Consider the following 21,346-nt stretch of genomic DNA (forward strand, 5'->3'; position numbering starts at 1 on the left):
TTAGAAACAGCGCCATGGTCCCCATGTTTGAAAATGTGTTGGAGACGTGCTACCACACGCGCTTGAAGTGCACGCGCCTGACATAAAGATGGCAAAAGCGTGGCTAACGTCTCATTGATGTCAGCCTTGTGTCACCTGGCCATCGGGTTCTCGGGCCAACTACTCGTGCTGGGCTTATCCCTTGGGCCCCCTCGGGCTCAATTACCAGCATGGGCTGGACTTGGTTAATGGGGCGATTTGGCCCTTTTTGATTGCTGGTCCATGGGTTTACTTCACACGGTGGAGTTACTCTGAGATGATAGAGAAAGAGGCCGAGAGTTGCTAGGCTTGTGGGCTACTGGGCTTGGCCTGCTAGAATAGGCTACGGGGCGCGCTGGGGCGCCTGTCCCCTTGCTTCTGATTTGGGCTGAGACGCCTATTGGGTTGAATGGGGTGGTGCAGTCCAGGCTGTGCGGCCTGACGCTGCTGCTGGGTCCTGCGGTTTTAGGCCGTGGTGATCCTTGGACTGTGGGGCGTTGTGCGCCGAGTTGATGGTGGGATTTACTTTTCCCATGCACCGTTTCTTCCAATACGATTCATGTGATGGTGAGATTTCACAATCTAAGCCAATATTTTTACTTGGATTTGACCGTTAACGAATTATAGTACTTCTTTGATATAGGCCACATTAAAGGTGTCGGGCAATTGTAATCTCGCCATAGGCTCTTTGACCACTCGAGTAAGGGAGATCATGACCAGGCTAAGGAGACTTTGGAGATAAGTGGAGAATGAGAGTCTGATTCTTCCCCTGAGCTGCGTGTTCTGATAGTTTTCATCTCCAATAAGTAAACTGCTTAGTCTCTTGGTAGCTTTGTGCTTTCACTAAACTGCTCACTAACTTATTAATTGTCCTTCTCTGCTTATATAGATTCAGAATTTAGCTTAACTCCCAAGACTTCTCCTGACATGAAGAAGGTGCATGTCACACTAGGTATCCCTTATAAGTATAGCGAGTGGCATTGGTTGTTAAGTCCTCTTCGCCGAAAGAAAGGTGGGCTGCCCACGAGAGAGAAGATAAAGCGGATTAAGGTGGAGGCACTACCTTGTCTGATTGTCGTTGTAGAGCCTGTTGCAAATAAAGGTGGGAAAAAAGATCTTCCCCACCTGCTCAAGAGATGTCGACTGAGAGCAGCCGGGGGTGAAGTGCCGGATGGTGCCACTGCTGAAAGTGTCACGGTTACTACAGGTGTGAAAACCGAGTAGTTGTGGGATGTCTAAGCTGCTAAAAAGTAGTCTTCTAGGTCATCTTTAGGATTTTCTTTGTTTTCCTTGTTGCTTTTTTCTTTGGTTGAACTCTTTTGGCCTTTGCTAGTTGTTTATCAATTTTGCTAGAAAATTTAGTGAACTTCCTCCCTGTACTTTTCTTCATCTTTGCTTCTTTTGTTGATGCCCAACCTTTGACTTCTAAACCAGTGGTATGTGTGTTACTTTTTTGTAAGCAAACAGGCCCACATAGCTTATGCAGCCGTATGTTTGGTGTAGAACTTTGCAAAGTTATTAGCCATAGAGCCAGCAGCCGGACGCCTTACTTACAAAAGCAGACGAGTCTGCATGACCCCTTGGCTATTAGCTTTGGCTTTCTTCCATCCTTTGAGTTGTGTGGCCTGCATCACAATGTACTAAAGATTTTTGGGTTATGAAATTCGCTAACCTTTCTTATCAAAAGTACATGGTTGTATGGAATTTCATAAGCAAAGGTTCAAGAAAACTAGTTGATTTTCATGTAACCAATTATATGGGTTGTGTAGCAAGTATCACAACACTTTAGGACTTATTGTACATCTAAATGATCATTCTGAGCTTGGTAGAAGTGAAGCTTATTGGCTGCGTAGCATGTCGGCAGTGGATAAAGCTTCGTATATGTACGCTAACTTGTTTAAACTTTCACAAAAATGTGCAGTTGTATAAGTTTAGCACAGCTCACTGCTTGAAGGGCAAGCTGTAGGCAGTCTTTTAGAAACCGTAGGCTACCTTAGTGTAGAGTTTATCCTCCCGCATTGGAGAGTGGATCAATGTGGGTGTCGGGGAATTGGTTTAGCCTCTCACACTAGAGAGCATGGTTGGTCCCTTGGGGGGGCGCAATTCCTGCAATGAGTCCCTAAGAAAGGCGCAGTCTTCTTTTGAAGTGTAGAAGTGATTAGTTATTGTAAACATGTAGTCGAGCCCAGTTGTAAATTACTTCTAAATTCCTCATTGAAAAATGACTGAAACAAGCAAAAACTTAGTTGTAAAGTAAAGACTGCATAACAACTGGATAATTCTCGACTCTTGAGGTGGTGTCTGTGACGATGGATTGAGGGATGCCAAATCGGTAAATGATGTTCCTCCATATGAAGTGCTTTATGTCCGTCTGAGTCATGGTTGTCATGGGCTTTGCTTCTACCCATTTGGTGAAGTAATCAGTTTCCACAATCATCATGTCTTTGCCTCCAGTAGCGGGTGGCATTGGCGCTACCATGTCGATTGTCTATTGCATGAATGGCCAATGACTCGTCTGCGGGTGATAAGCTCATATTTATATATATTTTACATCAAATTCACTTGTCTTTTCTTAGTTAGTTCCTTATTTTTTGAGTTATTTACTTTGTTTTTGTGTATTGTAGGATTTGTTAAGCAAAGAGAAGAAAAATAGCACAGATGGGATTGTAAGTAACAAACTTGTCAAAATTGCCTGTGCAGATCAACTGATTTTGGAAGCAAGTTCCGAATAGCTCAGAATGAATTAGAGAATGAGCCTTATATGCTTGGAAAGCTATAGATGTATATTTTCTGGAGCATTTTGCGGATTGTTAATATCATTTTTCTAGTAGAAATCATGGCCGTTTTAACATTGAAGGGTTCACAAGAGACTGAGCAATTTGTAACTGCAATGAAAACAATAAACCCAATAAATCTAGCAGCCAAAACTGATGCAGCCAAGAACAAGCCAGCTGACACCTATTCAAATATCAAAGAAAATGGAATTAAAGATGTGGATTAAGTGGGAGCAATTGGCATAAAGGCTACCCAAAGAGTTACAATTGTTTTACCATTTTCTCTCACTTATTGTCATCACTAAATTGCTATTAGTGGGGGAATTTATGAAGAAGAAAATGATGCAGCAAGAATTGGTTTAAAGCAACGTTGGGGGAGGGAATAAAGGTGAGTTTTACATAAATAATTTAGAAAAAAAAAAAAGGCTGCAGGTTGCAACGGAAAAGAAGAAAAAAGGCAAGGCAGCAACGTTGAGGAAGGAAGGAAGGAAGAAGAGACCTCACTCGATTCTTTTGTTTCTATCTTCTTAAACCCATGTTTTACTTTTGGTTTAATTTGAGAATTATGTGTAACTAATTTTTTAGTAGTTATGGGCTATTTTGAAGCCCCGAATATGATTTCAAATTTGTTATGATATTTCGTTGAATTACTTTTATGAATGGATGAAAATTGGTTCACTACTTATGTCAGTGATGAATTCTTTATGTGTTTTCTACGGATGTATACTTAGTAAGCATATCTAGAATTCTTATGCTATGAATATGTGTGTGTCTGCCCTTGTCAAATGAGGACCCACATATGTTCCAGAGTAGTACTTGTTAATTGTGATTAACATGTGAACCAATTTCTAGGATAAGTAAGACAACGATAGTACTTACGACGCCTTGTGATGACCCAAACTCTTTTCGTTCTTAATCATTTCTACTTGTTAAATCTATGAACACGCCATTCTAAATTGCATGTTAGGGACTAAGTTAAGTTGAAAACGCCATTCGCTTAACATACTACATAAGAAAGAGTAATAGGTTGAGTTCTAACATTGAGCCAACTTGAGCATCTTCATCCGAAAATAGAAGGAATTTAAATGAAACATAACATGTTTGCATGATTATTTGGTGGTGGATAGCAATTCCCCTAACTCGTTTTTCTTAATTAGTGAACTACTTAAAATCTGTTTCTATCATGTTTTTGTTCGATTTAATTTAAATAGCAAATCAACTCCAAAAATCCCAAACATGTGTGCAAGTGTACCTCTGTGTGTCTAGTGTTTGCATATAAAATTTCGTTGACTTTAGATAAGTGTAAGTCAGTCTACAATTGAAAAATCTTAATGTGCTACAATTGAAAATTTTCATGTTAGTAAGGAAAATCAATATGACATTTGTGTTTGTGATGTGCTTTTAATCCTATCAGCGGGTGTAACTTGTTGGCAAGCAGTGCTGGTACCAGTTTGTAACATTGGCAGCGGTCGCACTTTTGTACTAACTCATTAGCATCTTAATGCATAGTAGGCCAATAGTAGCTTATGTTAAGAGCCTTCTGTGTTATGGATTGGCCTCTGGAGTGATTTCCACAAACACCTTTGTGGATGAGCTCAAAACCTCTAGGTCGTCGAGAGGCACTAAGATGCGGAGATGTGGTCCAATGTAGGATCTTCGGACGAGAATGTCATCCTATATGTAGTAATGTGTAACCTTTATTTGGAGTTTTCTAGACTCCAACATTTCTATGGGGAATATGCCATTGACCAGGTAGTCTATAGTGGGATATCGCCAGTTTGGAGTCGTACTAACCTGTGACACTTCGGCTGCTGGCTTCGCTTTTATGTTTGCCTTGTCTAGATACTCCATCGGTATAGAACGTTTAAGTTGGTGGTTAAGGGCAGAACCTAGGCTAGCTAGCGCGTTTGAGTGGGCGTTGTCTGCCTGCGAAACCTAAGTGAGGGTGTAAGTCTAAAATGCTTTTAGTTGCTTTCATACCTTCTCTAGGTATTGTGCCATCCTCGGATGCTTTGCCGTGTACTCCTCGGTGCTTTTTCATCACCAAGTCTTTTGCCATCGGAGGCATGCTAGTATAGTTTCATACTCCACTTCGTTATTGGATGCTTTGAAACTCAGAGTGATTGCTTGCTTGAGCATCAAATTGTCTGGGGTAACAAGGACTATGCCTGCTCTCGAGCCTTTGTAGTTGGATTCGCCGTTGACATGCAAATTCTAGAAATCACCTTCGGGTGAAGGAGGCGTGGTTAGGGCGTGCTTGACTGCCTTCGGGGCGTCGTTGGGTCACTCTGTTGCGTCGCCTAGGCTAGGCATGAAATGTACTATAAAGTCTACCAAAGCTTAGACCTTTATCGCCTTGCAGGGTCGGAAAACTAAGCTGTATTGGCCAAGTTCCAACGCCCATTTCATTACTCGTTAAGAAGTATCTGGACTATGTAGGATTGATCATAGAAGATATTGAGTCATGACGACAACTGTATGAGCTTGAAAATATGGTCTAAGCTTCCGAGTCGCAACAACTAGTGCCAACATTAATTTCTCGATCTTCGGATATCTAGTTTCCACATCGAGAAGAGCTTTAGAAGTGTAGAATATCGGCAGTTAGGACCCCAGCTAGTAATGAGACTGCCAAGTAAATGTATAAGTCCTCCGTTGCTTTCGACTTGGATAGTAAGGAAGGTGATGTAAGATATCTCTTCAGGTATTGGAAAGCTCTTTCACACTCATCATCCCATTTATCTCGTTGTGCCTTCTTAGTAGCCTTGAAAAAAGGCTTGCATCGATCGGTAGACCGCAAGAGAAAGTGGTTGAGGGCGGCTACTCGTTCGGTCAAGCTTTGGATCTCCTTCAAGGTAGTTGGAGATTTCATCCATAGGATTGCTCGGATTTGCTTGGGATGTGCTTCGATTCCTTATTGGGTTACTAGGTACCCTAAGAATCTGCCTGAAGATACTCCAAATATGCATTTGGCAGGATTGAGTTTCATCTTGTACTTTCTAAGGATGTTGAAGGTTTTAGCCAAGTTGCTGATGTGGTCTAACCGCTTCATATCTTTTACCATGATGTCGTCGACGTAGACCTTCATGGTTACTCCAATTTGCTTCTTGAACATCATATTTACTAATCTTTGGTAAGTTGCTCCCACGTTCTTAAGGCCAAAAGGCATGACCTTGTAGCAACAGGTGCCTCGCTCGATCACGAACACCATTTTCTCCTTGTCGGGTTTGTACATAGCTATTTGGTTGTAGCCGGAGCATGCGTCCAAGAAACTGATCAGCTGGTTCCCAGAAGTTAAGTATACTAATAGATCGATTTGGGGAAATGGATAAGGATCCTTTGGGCATGCTTTGTTGAGGTCGGTGTAGTTTCTGCAAACCCTTCATTTGCCCTTCTCTTTCTTTTTTGGTAGCACAACATTGGCAAACCATGCAGAGTGTGCTACATCTTATATGAATCCAGCCTCCAATAGCTTGTCAAGTTCCGTTTCGATGATCCTTACTTGCTTGAATGTCTTTTTTTTTTATTACCAGTTTGGTAGTAGAGTCGATGTGCAGCTTGTGGCAAGCTATCTTGGGGACGATAATTGGCATGTCGAAAGGTGACCATGCGAAGATGTCACGATTTTTCCTAAGAAGGTAGTGAGTTTCCTTCATATCTTTCGAGGTTAAGTGTGAGCCAATTTTAGCAGTCGTCTCCGGCTGTTGGGGATCAAGACACCATCTTCGGGTTTCCATCCCATCTCATCTGCTGACACATTAGTTATGACACCATATTCTTGATCTGTTTGCTGTAATTGCTATTTGGTAGCTTCATCGTCCATTTGGACCTCGGTAGCCTCTATGGGGGTAAAGGTTTTCTTTTTTTATTCTTTCAGAACTTGCACAGTGCATCGTCAAGATGTGGCTTGGTCAGATTTGATTTCTCCGACTCTTCCTTCGGGATATGAATCGATTTTTTTTATACTTGATGGAAGTGACAGCGTCAAACTTTATCAACCAAGGTCACCCTAGAATCTCATTGTAGGGAGACGGGTCGCTTCCTATCATAAACATTTGCTTTGAGATAACAGGCGATGTTTTTACGTCAAGTACAATGCGATCGATGACAGTCGAAGTATGTTCGTTGAATCCAGTGAGTACCTCTGCTCAGTGTACTATTGTGCTTTCCAGGTCCATCTTCCGTTGTCAACCATTATTTTGTCGACTATGGCATGGGCTAATTGGACAGATACCACTAATGCGTCGTCGTGTGGGAAATCGACTCCTTCAACATCTTGCTCTGTGAAACCAACGATAGGTCCAGGTTAGGTGTTGAGTGCCTAGACTTGCGAGACTAGTAGAGCCTGTTGAATCTTCCTCTTTTTAAAATTGTTAGTGGCCCCCAAGTGCTCAAATTCGGCGAAGATGCCATTTATCTGAATTGTCTGTCTTGTTAGGAAGCTTTTCATCAACATCTACGATCCTTCTAAGCTACACAGTTAGCTTGTCCAAGTATATGTCGACCTTGCCTTCCTTCACGAGTTTTTCTAAGCAATTCTTCCAAGTATATCGATCGTCGGTTATATGACCGGGACCTCGGTGGAATGCGCAATACTCTGTGCTGTTTATCTTGGAAGTATCTCCATTCGATTGTTTCGGTAGCTTGAACCATGGTTTGTTTTTTATGTCGCGAAGGATTTGGTGGATTGGAATTGAGAACTTTGAGTAGTTCTTGGGCGTCGGGCCTTCTTTAGTCGGGGATCGATCCTAACGCTTGGTTTCCTGCCTGCTTTTGTTATTGTATTATTTTTCGTCCTCCTTCTTTTGAGCTACTACTTACCCTTTTCGAGGTTGCTTGGGTGCCTTGTGTGCTCGCCAAGCCTCATCTTAAAGTGCATGTTTCTCTGCCAGAGGGAAAAAGTTTGCTAGAGTTAGATCTTCTTTCATGATTAATTTTTCAAACAGCGATTGGTCTATCAAGAGTCATTTTTGGAAGGCTGCACCTGCTATCAAGTCGTCGCATCCGACTATCTTCGCCTTCTTTGCTTTGAACCTCTTTACGTAATGGCGGAGCGACTCATTTGGATTCTTTTTCACATTGGACAAATGGTCAGACTTCTTTTTGATCCAGCGATAAGCTGAGTATTCTTTGGTGAAAACCAGGGAAAGCTCATCAAAACTTCGGATTGATCATGGCGGTAGGGTGTGGAACCAATCTTGCGCTTCACCTTGCAAAGTGGTGGTGAATATCTGGCACATAAGGGCATTGTTGTTCCGATAAAGGACCATCGTGATTTGGTAGTTCTTTAAGTGTCTCTCCAGATCTCCATCTCATTTGAAAATGTGAAATGTGGCATGCTAAACTTGCATGGAGGCTCTGCCTGCTCAATCTCATTTGTGAAGGGTGACCTACTCATGTTGGTCATGTCCCATCGGTGACCTCGTTGTGTTGGAAACCACACAATTGCTCGGTTAAGAGCCTTTCTACTTCTTCCTGAATTTACCTTTGTTGAGGTAACGGAACTCTCGGCAACCCCTGGTCTTGACCTACTAGTCTAGGCTGCTCTTTTATGTGTTCAACTCGTCTATGCCCCCGTTGCGGTGCTTGTTGCACATCCTTAGCAGGCAAGTAGATTTCTTGCAGGCTGACGGTTGAACTTCAGCCGGTTTAAGTGACTGCTTCTCTTCGTTCGTCGTGATGCCTAATCCGATGTGAGATGGAGGATGCTCCTTACGGGCCTAGTCATGAATGAACACTTCATCTAAAAGGTTGCTCATTTCGATTATCGGAATATGGTCCCAATTTGAGTGTATGCTCGTTGGTGGGCTTAACCGAGAATGCACTCATTTGCACGCTAAGATGAGAGTATACGTTATCTCGAGGGCCCAATTAGGAGTGTACACTACCGGAACACTCGCCTCGTTGCTGGTCGAGTGGCTGCTTACCAAGACACTACTAGAGAGGTGCTTCTTGGGCTCTTGTCCTACTTTGGGATACGTCATCCAGGTCATGTTGCATGTCGGTGTACTACAAGAGTTAATTCACCAAGGTCGTCTGCTGTGAGAGGGCACTCATCAACTTTATGACTTGTCAAGACAAGTGTTGTTCACCATTTGGGTTGGAAGAGCTCGGACGGAATGCATCTCTTTGAGTAGTGGAAGTGGGGTAGACTCGCGAGATTTGAGTTGGTAAATGTCCAATTGGCAGATAAATGTGGTGAAAATGCCCCCGATTCAATTGTCAGCCAAAAATTTAGAGCCGAGACGGTTGAACCAGTCTTGGACCTATTTGGGCTACTTGGGACACCATGGGAATGGGTTGGGCCACGGGAGTGGGCTGGATTGCATGCGGCGCACGTGAATGCGAGGCTTGGACTTGGCTCGGGTGCACGCTGGGTTCGTGTCGGGTCGTGGCTCGGGCCAGCGCTTATTGGGCTTGGGCCCTTGTGGTTTGATGTGGCGCGAGGTACTGGGCTGCCTTTGGTACGACTTGGGCCTGCATGTCTTGGCTGTGCACTGAGCTTGGGCTCCCGTTGCTGGGGCAACAACTTAGGCTGCTCTTGACACCTGGCTTACTGCTCATTGTAGGCTATGGGCTTGCCAAAGGTTGCCACAGTGGTGGCTGCCGTGATGGTTGCCATGGTGGCTACCACAGTAGTGCCTCATGGGGGTGCCACTGCTCCACTTGTCGTTGCATTGAGGTTTGTGGATTGCCGTGGTCTTAATTCTTGAACGTTGAAATTTTCGTTTGTTGTGGTTACCAAAATATCTTGTCATCGTACTTTTCTTTTACGTTTATTCAAAGAATTTTTGTATAAAAAATTATAGAAATAAAAACGTACGATGAATGAACAAAAAAATTAGAAACCTTGAATGCGAGAGTCTTCTACGAGCGTGTAAATCAAAACTCTCAATGAAAGCACCAATTTGTGGATGCAAATTTCTGCCCTCTCCTTCTTGGATGAAATGCCCCTGCAAAGCAATTAACACATAAGATTAAGGCCAAGAACCTCATGCGCCCACGATGAATGGGGGGCTTTGGTCGAAGAATCTCTGATGCCAAAGTTAGAATTTGAGAGAGAAAGTGTTTAGAGAATTTTAGAAGAGAATTGGACTTAGGTTTTTGGAAAAATGAGGGGCTTATATAGTGGTGTGGCTGGCCTTATTTGGAGAAATAGAAACCGGCCACTTATGGTGGAAATTGGCTCTAATTGCAAGATATTATGCCAAATAATATCTTGCAATCAATTAGGAAATCAATCAATTAATTTTGGTAATTAATCCCAATTTGAAAAGAATAACTGGAAGCTACCTTGTGGGTGTGGATTTGATGAAGAGTGATGAGAGGGTTTGAAAGAATACCATTTTGGTCACCTTTGACCTCGATTAAGCCGTTATTGTCTGCTGCATGCACGTGGGAGTCCCAGTGTCCACGTGTCGCTTCCATATTTTTCTTGATTATTTTTTGCTCCACACAGTTTGCAGAAAAAAAATATTGCATACTTTAGCCATGAAAGATCCTTTCGTATTGTTGTCCAAAAAAAAAAATTCCTTTCATATCATCTCCGAACTTTAGCCATAACATTTTTAGTAGCTTTGATTAATTTCAAGGTTATATTATGCATCTAGCTAGAAGCTTCAGCCATAATTTTAATATCAACTCAAACTCCGCTCATACATAGAGCTATTGATCACATTGATGGATATAATCAAGTGTTGATTTCATTGACTAGAATATATAGAGAATTTAAAGTTTGTGGTTAGATTGTCACTTAGTACTACAGTCTAGGGGTATTGTTCATCACTTGTTCATCATCTGTTTTTCATAGTTATTCCTCTCTAGCATTTCTCTAGGGTTTCTCTTACACTGTGTTTGGATGAAGAAATTTAAAATTACTAATGAATTTTAAAATGATGGAAATTGAAATGACGGGATTTTATTTTTAGAATTTGTGAATTTTCTTGTTTGGTTAACCTAAAAAACAATGGAATTGAATACGGAATTTTTTATTTTTAAACTCTCAATCATAGAAATTGGAAAATGACACCTATTTACATGGAATTTAAACTTGGGAATTAGAGTTCCCAAATTCCAAGTTTTTTTTCCATGTGGAAATTCTAAATTTCTATGTTTATGAATCAAAACAAAGAAATTGGTGCATGTCAATTTATAAATTCTGACTTTTACCAAATTCCAAGTTTATTTCCCTCATCCAAACATAGTGTTAGGTTTCTCTAGAAGAGCGGGGGGTCTAGAATTACGGCGCCGACCGTCTAGCTTTGAAGAGGTTCGGTGCATGAAGGCCTATGGTGATTGTGTCGCTAGAAGACAATCGGGTTTGCGTGGATGTTCTTGAGATTAGCACCAAAATTGGGGGACAAGTTCAGTGGCTTGTATCGACTAGGTTTGCAAGTCGTTCACTGTATGATGGAAGATCTGATGACGAAGTTTGCTAATAGATTAGCACTCACCGAGGAGGAGCAAAAGGTAGTTGTGATCGATGCTAAGGAGAGCACTTTTCTCCGAGCATATAGGGTTTTTTTTTATTGGGATGGTGCTCTCACGTAAGGTGTTTGACAAGGAGAGGTTTAAACGACATATGATGAGTCTATGGTGCCCTAAGGCTAGGGTTACAATAGTAAAGATGGATGAGGGGCCATTCTCATTCGACTTTGAAAGTGCTCGAGAGATCTTCGGTCCAGAAGGGATGGCCATGGTTGTATGATGGTGTTCTCCTAGTATTGGCGAAAGTGGATAGTCTGGCACATCCTGTTAGTATTCCATTGCGGGTGCAGGAGTTTTGGGTTCAAGTGAAACAATTACCACTTGCGTATATGACTCGTCATATGGGGCAATTCATTGGCAACCAGATTGGGGTGCATGCCCTGACTGATCAGAGCCATAAGGGGGATATATTTGGAAGCATATTACCCATTCGGGTTGAGTTAGATGTTACGAAGCTGTTCGGCGTAGTCTACTACTTTCAATTCAAGGTATGGAGGTTGGAATCAATTTATGATATGAAAAGCTCCTAATTACTTGCTTTATCTGTGGGATCATTGGACTTATAGAGGAGCAGTGTGCGCAGTTCAAAGGTACAAATGACGATGATCGTTTGAAACCATATGAACGGTGGTTCCAGAATGACGTGTTAGGAGATAATTATAGGAGGACACAAGAAAGAAGGTTTGGATTCTAAGGATTGCAGGGATGGTCCATGAAGTTCCACTGCAAATGGAGGACAGGGATAGTATGAACAGTGCGGTAATAGAGCATCAGGGAACATTGGAGGTAATTCCGATGGTGGCAGCGATGGGATAACTTTTCAGCGAAAATCATAGGACGATGCTGGATGAGGCAATCATTAATGATGGTTTTAATTTCCCAGATTTGAATGCGAAGGTTGACCCGGAGGGAATAAGGGAAGTCGGTTACAATCAAGCCAGCTTAACAATTCCTGTTAGGTGGGGAAGAAGTGGGGAAGAAGTGGGGTTGACTTTGTTTGATTTTGATTTGAACGTATCGCCTGCAGTAAAAGGGGAGAAGAGTCAGTTTCCATTGATTGCAGTTGATAGGGGTTAGGAGATGTCATCACTAGGCTTGAGGTGAATTTTATTGGGCCTAGGAATGGAGATGGGATAACGGCAAGTCAGTAAATGGGCTTTGTTGGGTAGCTTGGGTTTATTGGGCAACAAGAATGGGATTAAGCTGTTTCAGTGGGGGTCAGTTATATTGGGCCCAGATATGGAGGTGAGTATGCAGTGAGTCAGCAGTTGGGAATGGTATGGCAGATGGAGCTGGATGGGTAACAAGGAGGGGACCAAGTTGTATAAGTGGGTGGGCCTGCTGTTGGGCCCAGACATGGAAGTGAAATTGTATTGAGACAACAGGTGGGCTTTGTGGGGCAGGTTAGGCTGACTGAACAATAAGGAAAGGATTAAGTTGCAATAGTAGGTGTGGATTTGGGACTTGGCTCAGATTCGTTTGAACTTATGCCGATTATTGAACAATATCAGATAGTTAAGAAGAGGAAAATAAGGAAAAGAAGAAGAGGTAAAAGCCTTTTGTCGACCACTATGCAGATTAATGCTCAGGAACATGAAGACCCAATGTTACTTGCACTTGGGAAACGAGTGGTGCAAGAAGATAAGGAAATGGAAGCTCAATGTGCAGGTTGAAGAAGGTTGCTACCTAACTCGGTGGTATCTAGTTCATCGGCGGAGGTTGACAAAGGTCAATCCTACCGTCAACAATGAGTTGTTTCAGTTGGAACTGCTGAGGGCTTAGGAACCTTGGCAGTTCATGCACTCCAACGTCAAATATCTAGTCAAAATCCCACTGTAGTCTTCTTTTACGAGACAAAGAATAATTCTCGTTACATGGATTAGTTGCGTTTCAAGTTGAATTTTGATCATTGTTTTACTGTTAACAGTAGAGGTTGTTCAGGGGGGCCTAGGTGTTCTTCGGAAGGATGAAATAAAGTTATGTTTACGATCTTATTCTCAGAACCATATTGATTTTGATGTGGGTGATCCAAGAGATACATTATATTAGAAACTTATTGCTTTTTATGGCTATCCAACCATTTGTGATAGACATAAGTCATGGAGGTTGTTGAAGACTCTTGCAGGCAATGAGTCTAAACCTTGGTTATGCATTAGTGATTTTAATGAAATTCTCCAAGCCAATGAGCAGGAAGTGGGCAATGTGAGATAGGAGAGGCAGATGGAGGGAGTTGTTCCCTCGTTCTAAAGTGCACCATTTAAATAAGACGTCATCAGACTATGTGTCGATACTACTTTAATTAGTCGAGACGCAATCCAATTCGAGGTAAAAAGCAGTTTCGTTATGAGGAAAATTGTCATATGCAGGAAGGTTATGCTGAAGTGGTACGAGATGGGTGGAACCACAATGTGAAGGGCTCGCTAATGTTCCAGGTTACTAAGAAAATTAAGAGAACACGGATGAAATTCAACAACTGGGTTCGTAATAATTCAAGGTCAGGTCCACGCAAAATCAAGGAGGTGGAGGATAAACTTACGTGTTTGTTGGGTCAACCATTCACTAATTAGTCTATTAAGCAGAAAAATGAGCTTATTAGGAAATTAAATAGACTGCTTGAACATAAACAACAGTTTTGGAGACAAAGATCAAAAGAAAATTGGGTTAAACTTGGTGATCGAAATAGCAAATATTTTCATCATAAGGCGAATAGGAGGCAAAAGCATAATTATTTATATGGGTTGATGGACGATAATGGGAACTGGCACGAAGAGCATAGGGGGATGGAGGACATTGTGGTGTCCTACTTCATGAAGCTCTTTAGTTCAAATGGTGTGGAGAATTTTGATGATATCTTGTGCCACATCATACCGAAGGTGACTGAGGATATGAATAACTCCCTGGAGAGCCTATTCATGAATATCTTGTGCCACAAATGCATCCTACGAAAGTTCTAGGACCTGACGGTATGTCTCCGGGTTTCTACCAAAAGCATTGGGAAGTGGTAGGTGCAGATGTTTGTAATGGAGTTCGGTCTATGCTTCTTCCTGGTCAAATTCTCTAGAAAATCAACTACACCCATGTTACGTTAATTCCCAAAGTCAAGGATGCTACATTGATGACACAACTTCGCCCTATTAGTTTGTGCAATGTGTTGTACAAAATAGTGGCGAAAGTATTAACGAACAGGTTGAAGACTATTCTTCCACATGTTATTTCTCCTACATAAAGTACTTTTGTTCTGGGAAGGTCGATTTCTGATAATTATTTGGTAGCTGCTAAAGTTGCTCACTATATGCACAAATGGGCTTCGGGGTCATTAGGCTTAATGGCGGTGAAATTGGATATTAGTAAAGCGTATGATCATGTGGAGTGGAAATTTCTCGAGGCTGTGATGCACCGGTTGAGATTTTTTGATCGGTGGATTAGTATGGTCATGTTATGTGTTACAACAGTATCTTACTCTTTTAAGTTGAATGGTGATCCTGTAGGTTATGTGCATCTGAAAAGAGGAATAAGGCAAGGTAATCCTCTATCCCCCTATTTGTTTGTTATGTGTGCAAAAAGACTCTCGGCACTATTGATTAGGGCTGAGCTCGATGGAGATTTGCAGTGGATCAAGGTTTATCATGTTGCACCTAGCATTCACCATTTATTTTTTGCTAATAATAGCTTTCTATTCACCAGAGGCATAATTGGTAAGTGTCAGAATATTAAGTAGGTGTTAAGTATGTATGAATTGGCGTCTGGACAAGCGATTAACTTTGAGAAGAGTTGTGTTTCTTTCAGTTCCAATCTCAGTATTTATGATAAGTAGTTGTTATCGGATTGTTTCGGTACGCAGAGAGTGGATTTTCATGATAAATATTTGGGCTCTCGGTGTTAGTTCGAAAGTCGAAGAAAGAAACGTTTGCGTATGTGAAAGATAGGGTGTGGAAAAAAGTTGCTGAGTTGGCGAGGGGGGCTTTTGAGTAGTGCGGGTCGCGAACTATTAGTGAAGACAGTAGCTCAGGCACTACCTATGTATTCCATGCAGTGCTTTATGCTCCCTAAAACGTTTTGTGAGTAATTGAATATGATGATAGCTAAGTTTTGGTGGAATGGAAATCCGGGTAAGAGGAAAATACATTAGCTCAACTGAAGGACTTTGTGTAAGCCAAAACATGAGAGGGGTCTTGGTTTTCGAGACCTTTATGCATTTAACCAGGCTCTACTCGCTAAACAAGATGGGCATTTTCTACATGATCCTGAGACTTTTGTGTATTGGGTAGTCAAGGCTTGTTATTTTCCTGCGACATAGTTTCTTGATGCTCGGGTGACTTCTAATAGCTCATATGTTTGGAGAATTATTGCAGCCTCACGACCGATACTCTAAAAGAGGATTCGCTGGCAGATGGGTAATGGGAGGAAGGTCAGAATATTGAAGGATAATTGGGTGCCGAGGGACTCTTGTCTCTGGATTTAGACTTCGACACCGGTCCATCGGGATAAGGAGGCCACGGTAGAGGGTTTATTTTGGTTGGAGTGGAAACAATGGAACGTTCAGTTACTGAATGAGCTATTTTCCCAGGAAGAAGTGGATCCAATTTGTGGAATTCCCCTAAGTCTACGAGATAATGCTGGCCGTAGGGTTTAGCATTATGAACGGCATGGGAAATTTACTGTCTGAAGTGCATATCATGTTGCACGGGGGATAAGTGTAGCTAATCGCGAAGTGGCAGCTAGCTCATCTTCTTCTTCTAGTACTGTTGGAGAGAAATTTTGGAAGAAACTGTGGAGTGCTTATGTTCCTCGGAAGGTCAAGATTTATGTGTGGCGTGCATGTTTAGACGTTTTTCCCATGAGGTTGAATCTCTGTAAACGAAAAGTGATGATCGATGAGGTATGTGTAGCATGTGAAAGTCAGGTGGAATCAACAGAACATGTATTCAGGATTATCATATGGCTAAAGTGGTGTGGTTTCGAGGTTTGGGCTTACGGGTGAATGGTGGTAGGGCGAGTGCTTCATGAATTGGTTAGCCAATTTACAACTCAAGGTTCCTACTTCAGGGTTTGATTTATGTTTAATGTTGATTTGGTATTTGTAGAAGCATAAGAATGAGATTCTATGGAATGGCAAGGTGTTACCGTCGCTTGAAATTGTGCTTCGTACTGAGGGTTGGATGCAAGAATTTCATAAGTGGCATAAGCCAATGGCAAAGAAGGCAAGCCGAGTGCATTAGAAGTGAGGGAGACCTGTGGAGAGGTGGGTTAAGTACAACTTTGATGGAGCTTAGAATCAAATAAGTAACCATGGAGGTTTTGGGGTGGTGATTCAAAATCATTTGGGGGAGTGCCTTACTGTTGCTATTGGTCCCATTGAGAGGGCATACTCTACTGTGCATGCTGAATTCTTTGCACCTTGAAGAGCTGCAATATTAGTGGGCTTTATTTGTACGGTGGAGAGGAATGTTCAGTTCAAATAAGACTTGGCGTTGGTGTTGGTTGCCATGCAAGGGAGTGGGGATGATAGCTCTACCTTTGGTCTTATAATCAATGATCTACAATATCTTCTCTTAGAGTGGTCGGAGTCAATGATTAGTCACATTCAGCGGGAAAGGAACTTGGCAGCCCATCGACTTGCTCGAATAGGAATTAATAGTGCCCAGGAGGTAGTGTGGTTCAAGGAACCCCCAAATTTGATCCAAGATATACTTCTAGAGGAGAGATTGTAATTCTTTTCCATTGTTCATTTGAGGATAGTTCTCTTATTGTCCAGGACACTCTTTTCCTTCGACCTGGTTGAAATCCCCGACAAGGTTTTTATCGAGGCCCATTATGCTCAGTGTCCTTAGTCCGTATGACTTCTTACTTACTTAATGAATATCATACCTTTGCTTAAAAAAATAAATAAATAAAAAAACATTCGAATATCTTAAATGGCATGTTTGTAACCAATTTATTGCCCCTCCTACCCCTTAGTGTAGATATATTGTTGTATCAAAAGTTATTTGTTAAATATCTAAACTACATATTAACAAAAATTCTATTTGTCAACCAAAAAATGGTAAAAAGACAATTTCGTCTTCTATTACAAAATAAAATATGGGCAGTAGTGTAATTAACAAAATTTTATTGTTTTTCTGAAACCTCAACTACATGCCATCATTGCATCTGTAATTTGAAAAATAAAAAATAAAAAAAACCAACTTTTTCTCTTTCTCTCTCTCTCTCTCATGGTTCTCTCCAACTTCTCTCTTTTGCGTATTATAGTTTTTTTTGGGTGCATGAAATATTGGCCCTTACAACTCATTATTCATAGATAAAAATGTATGTATATTTAATTGTTCAACAAAAGCCCAAATTTAAATTGTGTAGCCACATTGAAACATTGTTGACCTACTAGTACATCATACACCCATGCCACTCATATTTTATCAGCCGTTTCTCAAAAAACCATCCTTAACCTAAGCCATTACTTTGTACGTTTCTCAACCAGACATTTCATCATTGATTTCAAGCCATTACTTCATACTTTCTCTTCTGGTAGCTAAATTATTATTTATGTATTAGTATATATGTTAGGTGCATTTTGTTGTTCGTCAAACATAAATATTTTGCATCCTTGTAAAAACAAAAAAATATATATTATATTACACCATGACATATGTGTTGTACGTAAATTGGAAAATAGACAAAGATGACTCATTTTCTTAATCTTTGGACTAAAATAGGATTTTTCGGACTAATATGACAAAAATAGGATTTTTTCTACACCTTCAAATGACCTAATTGCCTGTGTATATAAATGGGTTATTTCCCAGTCAGCATTTGCACCTTTCTCCGATAGTCTCTCGCCCAAAACCTTTACCTCTGCACAAACCTTAGCCCCCTCTCTTTGAAGAAGAAGGCTCTTCACAAGGCTTCCTCGATCCCAAACTGGAAAAACCTAATTCTTCTTCTTCTTCAGCCTAAAACTAATTCCTCGATCCCAAACACCATTCCACCGCAGCAACCGATTCGCGATCCCCCTTCTTCCACTCATGCGTCCAAATTGCTGAGCTCGACCAAGTCTTCAAGCTTCATCGGCGTCAATGGCAACATCAAGATATTGTCTTTCGAGCTTATAGCCATCATGAGCAACCTGGGGCAACCGGTCTTTCGAGCTCAGAGCCATCATGAGCAGCCTCGGGCAACGACAAGCTAGAATTAGTTTTCTATTTCAATCATTTCAAGCACATATTTTCAAGCTTAGGTACCTTGTTTACGTTTTCTTTCTATTGAGAATGATAAGGATGACTACCATATATTCTTTCACTCATTAGCAACATGTGGTTAGGTTCAGAACTAATCATGTAAATTGATTCCATGAAAATCTAGGATAAATGCCATGTTCTAGGGTTCATGTGATGTTCATAATCCTCTTCGTTCTTAATGAGTTTCTAGGTGTGAAATCTAAGTATATGCCATGCTAGGTTGAACCTACAAATATAAGTTTTATGTATATGACATGCATCTAACATGCAAAGTAAGAGAGGATTCATACAATCTAGTTATATGCCATGCTAGATATGTGAACATCTTAGTTGTGGATTTGAAAGGGATAAGTTAAAAGATCATATCACTGATTCAGGAATGTTTAGGGGAAGGCATTTGTTTATTTGAAGTCAAATTTTTGTCCTATAAACGTTTCTAACCTATTCCATGTCTTAGGTTTGTTTTTAGATAGTTCAAAATTTTCCCTTTTCTTTCTGTCTTTATTTCTTTTCCAAAATTACTCAAACCCCCCATTTTAAGTCATAGGAGTCTTTAACTAATGCTTATTTGTAAGAGTCAAAGGTTTTACTAAGTTGTTTCTCAGTCCCTGTGGTTCGACAATTAAGTCATGATTAGAGCTATTTGCACTAAAAAAGAACTTCAACAATTGAGTCATGATTAGAGCTATTTGCAATTAAATAATGGGAATGTACATGTTTAACTTAGTCTTGCAATCATAACTTTGGCTATGCTTTGAAAGTTGTTGTATCTACTATATAATACCACTGCTCACAGTTTTGAGAATTCTTGTGAAAAGTTACTAGTTTAAGCCTTAGAAGAAGGATAGTGGAGACTGCCTTTTGAAGCAAATGCTTCTTTTAGAGGGATTAAACTGTTTCTACTCCTCCTATCCTTTTCTTTCAAATTCATTTCAAGTGATATCATTATTTATTTTTTATTGAATACTAAGAGTTATTCTCTTTTGTGGATACTTGTGCTTATCATCACCCATGAATGAATTCATTGAGACGATGTTAGGCTGTGCATGTTTTAACTAGTAAATGGCCTAAATCTCTACCTTTGTTATGTGAACTATTACCCATTTTGAAGCCAAACACAGCCATATCTTTCATCACCCACACTAAACTCTACGCATTTTACCCCATAATAGCCATTCCCTATAGCTTGGGGAATACCAAAGTGATGAAGACAAATATAATGCTCAAGCTTTAAGCTAAGAAAGTGGCATGTAGTGAGGTAACATGGGCTGGAATTGCAAAATAAGAAGAGAGAGAGAGAGAGAGCATGTAGTGAGGTAACATGGGCTGGAATTGCAAAATAAGAAAAAAGAGAGAGAGAGAGAGAGAGAGAGAGAGAGAAGAAGAAGATGCAATTTCTAAATCCATGGGTCCTGGACGTCAAGAACTAGTAAAGAAGATCAATTCAAGAGGAAAATATGCTGGTTTTGCAAGGAAGACACTTTGGTATATCTCAAGTTCTAGTATTCCTTATCCATCCTTTCATAGCCCTTACCCTAAAAACCTTACATTACAACCTTATGAAAGACCTAGCTAATCTTTAAGGATATATTCATGGGTGTTAGTAAGTATGTGTGCTATCCTACTCTTAGTATTTGATTCATTTCATGAGATCTGTCCAGAAAGTTCTTTTGTTTCTAATTGAATTATATGTGAGAATATATTGCTTTCAATTACATAACCTCACTCACATATACTTATTGAGAGCAAGCCCTAAGAATCAAGTGAAAGAGTGAATATGTGAGATTAGAGTTAAGATGAATCTTATCTTCCTTGCTTGAGCTTGTAACTTAGTAACAGGTTGAATTTGAGCTAGAGCACCTCACTAAGATGCAGATTTGATTGCTGGAAAGGAAAAGTCAAAGTTAGGATTGTAAGGCATAATTGAGCTTTAATTCTTATTATCTTGTTTCAAAAGTGCTCTAATCGTTGTTTTGTAGGTTGTTTCACACGTTTATGGGTACCGTCATTATTAAACCCTTAGGAGACACAACTCCTCCTACTAGGGATACCTAGAGGTTTAAAGGCTTGATGCATAAGCTGAATGCATTCGTCTCACCAATGGAATTGGTCTTAGATTAACTTATGTTTGTCTTTTGTGTTGTTTTTGCTTCTTTTAGTTTTGGTTTGCTCGAGGACTAGCAAAATCTAAGTTTTGGGGTATGTGTTGAGAACATAAAGTTATATTTATATGCCCTCTTTTACTTAGGTTTTTGACTTAAAATCTCTATGTGTCACATGGTATTTTGTTGTTTGTATTGTATTTCAGGATGAAAGTAAGGACATAAAGAAATAATCTTATTTTGAACACTTGCAGAACAGCCAATTTGTGATCTTTTCCCCTAAGTGCTCATAATGAATTAGAAAATGGTCCATATATGGTTGGAAAGCCCTGGAAGTATTCTTTCTGATGGTCTTTACAACTTGTGATTTGGAGGTTTTGACAAGAAGTTATGATAGAATAAAGAGGAGCTGTTCAGTTATAAATTCTGATAACATCTAGTTTTCAGTTACTCTAATACTAAAAGTTGGTTGTTATGAGTTATAAATGAGAGTCAATTCATGGATGTAAATGTGTCAAATGTTAGATAAGTCCTAAGCCTTTTAATAGGAGACAAATATTCAATAGAAGGAACAGAATCTGGAGAAAGAGCATGAGTCTTCAACCTTGAGCAGTTTCTAGGTTCTCGCTTTCCTAACTTTTTTTTTGTATTTTGTTTTTATGGATACTTAGGGCTGCTTTGAAGCCCTTGACATGATTGAATTAATGTTATGATGCAGTTTTAGTTTATCAATTTC

The sequence above is a fragment of the Malus sylvestris genome, chromosome 5 (assembly GCF_916048215.2).
Source record: "Malus sylvestris chromosome 5, drMalSylv7.2, whole genome shotgun sequence".
Classification (NCBI taxonomy): Eukaryota; Viridiplantae; Streptophyta; class Magnoliopsida; order Rosales; family Rosaceae; genus Malus; species Malus sylvestris.